This window comes from Vicia villosa, linkage group LG7 (genome assembly GCF_029867415.1).
Source record: "Vicia villosa cultivar HV-30 ecotype Madison, WI linkage group LG7, Vvil1.0, whole genome shotgun sequence".
NCBI lineage: Eukaryota > Viridiplantae > Streptophyta > Magnoliopsida > Fabales > Fabaceae > Vicia > Vicia villosa.
The window spans coordinates 50,748,858-50,754,237 of NC_081186.1; positions in this window are offsets into that span (position 1 = coordinate 50,748,858).

A 5,380-nucleotide genomic window follows, 5' to 3' on the forward strand; every position below is an offset into this window, starting at 1 on the left:
CAACGCCTATTAACTTGCTGAAACTCTGTTCAAACTCAAAGCTCAGAATCTTCATCTTCATCAAAGCTCACTACATTGCTGTTGTAATATATTAGTGAGATTAAGCTTAAACGATTAAGAGAAATATCACAGTTTGTGATTATCGCTTTTAAGAAGCATTTGTAATACTCTTAGAATTGATTACATTAAGTTGTAAGGAACTAGAGTGATCGTGTGGATCAGAATACTCTAGGAAGTCTTAGAGGTTATCTAAGCAGGTTGTAACTAGAGTGATCGTGTGGATCAGTAGACTCTAGAAAAGTCTTAGAGGGTATCTAAGCAGTTGTTCCTGGAGTGATCAGTGTGTGATCAGAAGACTCTGGAAGACTTAGTTGCTGACTAAGTGAAAAACCATTGTAATCCGTGCGATTAGTGGATTAAATCCTCAGTTGAGGTAAATCATCTCTGCGGGGGTGGACTGGAGTAGTTTAGTTAACAACGAACCAGGATAAAAATAACTGTGCAATTTATTTTTATCTGTCAAGTTTTTAAAGCTACACTTATTCAAACCCCCCCTTTCTAAGTGTTTTTCTATCCTTCACTTATTTGCTACATTTTTTTTGATTTTGTATTGTAATTTTCTCCTAACACCTCTTATATGATACGAATATACTTTTTAATTTTATATTACTCTTCTTATATGCTACATATTTTTTGATTTTGTATTATAATTTTTATTTCACTTTTTTATTTTATAAGGTATGTTTGAAATAATACTTAACTTATTTTACTGGATAATGACTCAAATTACCCTACTATGTCTATTATATTATATTGTAATAAATTATTTAAGATTTTTTTTATTAATAAATAATACTAATGGTTTAATGTTTAAAAGGAACCTATTACAAACGGATAACATTGTGTTCACTAATGATTAAATCCAGCCGTCCAAGATTAGGTGTTGGTTGGGGTATTAGGTGTTGATTAATAAAGATCACAAGTCTAAATTACTACTTTGTATCAAGAAGTGATCTTTTACTTTTACTCTCTAAAGTATTAGGGGTTAACACCACTAAAATTATTTGTGTTTAATTTCTCTTTGAGCAAGTATCTATGAATGTTAATTATATTGGTTTTCACTGTAACTTATTATTTGTAAAGTTTTACAAAAAATTATTATTATTACTATTATTATTATTATTAATATTATTATTATTATATTATTGCTTGACGTGTCATTTGGAGTCCTCTCTCACGCCACACCTCTCTATGTTTCTCTCTTAGTTTTTTTCTCTCATTATTATCACTTTATTTTTAGTTGAGTTTATCTCCCTTCACACATCCATATAAAATAAAATGATGAATTATATTAACTTCTTATTTATTATTATTATTATTATTATTATTATTATTATTATTATTGTTATTATTATTCTTATTGTTGTTGTTGTTTTAAAAGAAAATATCAATCAATTTATTTACAATAATTAAATATCACACATCTGAATTAAATGTCACATTCTTTTTATTTTATATTATTAATTTATTTAATAATCATTTTTATCGTTTTGGTTTCCACAATGACATAAAATTATTTTTAAAATTCCTTTTAACCTTTCTATTTCAATAAAATTAATGATCATATATTTTTATTATTATAACACCTTTTGAACACATAGCTATACATTAGTTGTTGATTTTGCAACAAATATAAACAAAATTGAAAAATACATATCTTAATATGTATTTTACAAAATTAAGATTAAAAAATAAGCCAATTTTTTTGTTTATTTTATTTTGGATTACATTACTGGAAGAATGTTTAGAAACAAATTAAATAGTACAAAAATTAAACATTACAATAAAAATAAATTTTACTTGCAAGAAAATTAAATATACGTATGATCAAACCCATGCAACGCATGGGTTTTTATAGGGGTGTAAGCGGATCAGAAAAAACCAATTAAACCGACAATCCAAACCAAACCAAACCGAAATAAAACCGATTGTTTATGGTTTGGTTCTAAAACCGAACCGAACCAATAAAAACCGATGTGGTTTGGTTTGGTTCTCGGTTTTAGTTTTTAGGAACCGCCAAACCGATGAACCGAACCAATAGAAGTAATTACGCTCTAAATTCTTTATTCCACCCTTCATTAAGCTCAAATTTTGTATCTTTCCAACCATTCTCCATCTTTATTTTTACTTTCTTCCTTTAAGCAAAACATGCATTTAGAACTAAACTCCAAAACATATAAAGTAAAAATCATAAGTCACAAAAACTTGCTTTCACTAAATTACTCTAGTTGTCTATCTCAAATGTTGCTCTCACTATCGCCACTATGATATGTTATGGTATCCTTCTTTGAGTTCAAATTCTCTTCGTTAATTTTCATATTTGTTTTTACCTTTCTGATTTCTTCTTCAACAAAACTCCTTCTAGTCTTGTTACACAATAGTTTTTTTTTGTGTATTTAAGGCGGAAACATGTTAATTAATGTGTGTTTTTCTGTGTTCTATTTGTTAAACTTTCAAATCTATCTCCAACATTCCGATGTCAAGATTCAACTTTTATAGTGAATTTTTTTTATTATTCAATGAAAGTATGTCATTGTTTCATATATGAATTTAAGCACAACTTGCAAGTTGTTTGAAAAATTAGAGCATGAAATAAACCACATGAAATGTATTATTTTAAAAAATAATAGTATAAAATATACCGAAAAATACAATATTGGAAAATACATTGATGAATAAAATGTTTGAAAAAAATATTAAAAACCGATCAACCGAACCAACCCAAACCGAACCAAACCGATTAGTTTGGTTCGGTTCCATTTTTGAAAAATGTTAAAAACCGAACCAAACTGTTATACCCCAAAATTTGCCCACTTCTTTTTTCAGGAAAATTTCAATATGAAAATTAAGAGTCTCATATAAACATGGATTTTTTTCAAAATATCCTGACATATGAAGAACTTGGTTTTCAGAATTTTTCTTACACAGTAACTTGGCTTACAGTGGAATTTATTCTTACGCAAACGCCAAATACTGTTCTTTACTTCACAAATACTATTTATTTATTTTACAGATAACAATTGTTTTTGGTTTCCCACTAACTTTTGTACTATATTCCATTATTTTCAAAATCTTTTCAAATCTCTTTTTCAAAAATCAAATCTTAACTTGTGTGTTTTCTGCCAGTCAAATATTTCTATTTCTGTGCAGTAAACAATTTTTAGGTTATTATCGGTAATTTTGCCCGCATACCGTAAATATCAGTTATTTATTATGTTTCTGTTTCTAACAAGTCATGCAAATAAATTTTCATGCTTCACACAAAACAAAGACAAAAATAACAACAAAAAAGAAAAGAAAATTAACTTTGACGGTTGATTTTTCACTTTAACTGCTGCTTCAGTACACGAACAGTCGGTTGACAGACAAACTGCAGACAGTACAATTCACAGTGATTTGTACAATCAATCAAATCAATCATTCACAATTCAAATTTCCAAGATTTTTGTGTTAGAAGTCTTCTGAATATCACATGATTAGCAGAAACTCAACACTGCACAAAAATCAGGTACGCTTAACTGCCTCCTATACAGACAGTCCCTAATCAGGGTTTTTCTTGTTTTAACAGGAGCAACAAGTTTTGAGAGCTCAAATGGATTTCATATACATCCATACATCTCAAAGTGCCATCATACAAATTTTCAAACTTCAATTCACTCAGACGCACCGTCAGCAGCTCAAACAGTCAACAGACGACCCGTTTGACCAAAAAAGTCAACTGACAGTCAAAAATGAAATTTTTTGTCAAAGTCCATATTTTGTCAAAGGATTCAACATTTGATCATTGGATGATCATAATTCATCAAGGAAAGATCAAAAATCAACAAAACCCTAAGATTCAAAATTAGGGTTTTTGCCTGAAAAGTCAACTCAACTTTGACTGATCATAACTCTCTCATCCTTCATCCAAAAAATTCAAACCAAAGCTTGTTTTGAAGGAAATTCAATTATCTTTCAAATGCCATTGATCCCATGGTCATTGGATTCACCATTTGAAAAATATGACCAAAGACATTACAGGTCATTTTCAAAGTCAACAAAAAGACACTTTTTTCAAAAGGACACACAAGGAGCTTCAAAAATCATTTTGACATGAGACCAAAGACATTGGTTAGAGGACTCTTTGAGGTTTCTAAAAAGTGCAAGATCTCCTTCATATGACAAAAATTGAAGGATTTACACCTTGTTGAAGTTGGCTAAATTTTGGGAAAATGCATGAAATCAACATTGCTCAAAAATGTTTTTTTTCCAAAAGATGCCAAGTTTTTATGGTCCAAACATCTTTGCCATGTTACTATGGGCCTCCCACGACCAAGATTAAGCCCATACCTTTATTGTCCATTTTTTGCATGATTTTATCTTACTTTAAGATTAAAATTAAAAGGAAAATGCATGGATAATGGTTGCTTGATCTCCAAGCATAACTCACCTCAAGGAATCTTCATCTTTCTGCAGAGAATTGAAGGGCAAGGCAGGTGCATTGAAGGCAAGGTGACTTGGTCAAGAATTCAAGCTTTTTTAATATTAAAAAAGCCAAGTTTCAACAAAGGCAACTATAGCATATATTAGCTTTATTTCTAAGCACACAAAGCTTATAAATAGGCTATCTTAGTTCAGTAATAAGGGAGACAAGTTCAGAGGCAAAGCTTAGCTCATAACACACTTGTAAACACTTGAAAAATTTCAAAGAAATTTCAAATTCGAATTTTTAATTTCAGTCCATTTTAATACAAACTAAGCATTCAAATATCATCCTTGAACATCACTAAAGCTATCTCAATCAATTGCAAGCTCTGAAACTACTTGAATCAAGCACTACAGGTCACGATTCATTCAAAGTAAAACTTGTCAAAATCTCATAACACACGCATATCTAACACGATGTAGACCTATATTTGAACTTGGTGTGGTGTGTAGATCATTTCTGGAACTTTAATTGAGTTTTAGATGCTTACACATGAAGTTACCATTTTAGGGTTTCACGACTTCAAAACGGGGGTTTCCTTTTAAGGCAAAATCAGAAGAAAATAAGGCCATAGTTGTGTTCAGTGGATCATTTGCAGTTGATCCATGGTCTCATATTATATTTATCTTGCATATTTCATGATTTTTAATTTGCAGGAGCTTTAGTGACGAAAAATGACTGTAGGTAAAGGTTTTACCTACGGTTGCAGAGATTTGAACGAAGAAGATGATGCGTGGCAAGCTCTGGTTGGCCAGCCAAGCGCGCGCGTTTTTTAAATCTTTCTCTAATCACGTGTGTTGCAGGTCCACTGAATCCCATGCCCCTCACAACCAGAGCCATCTGATTTCATTTAAA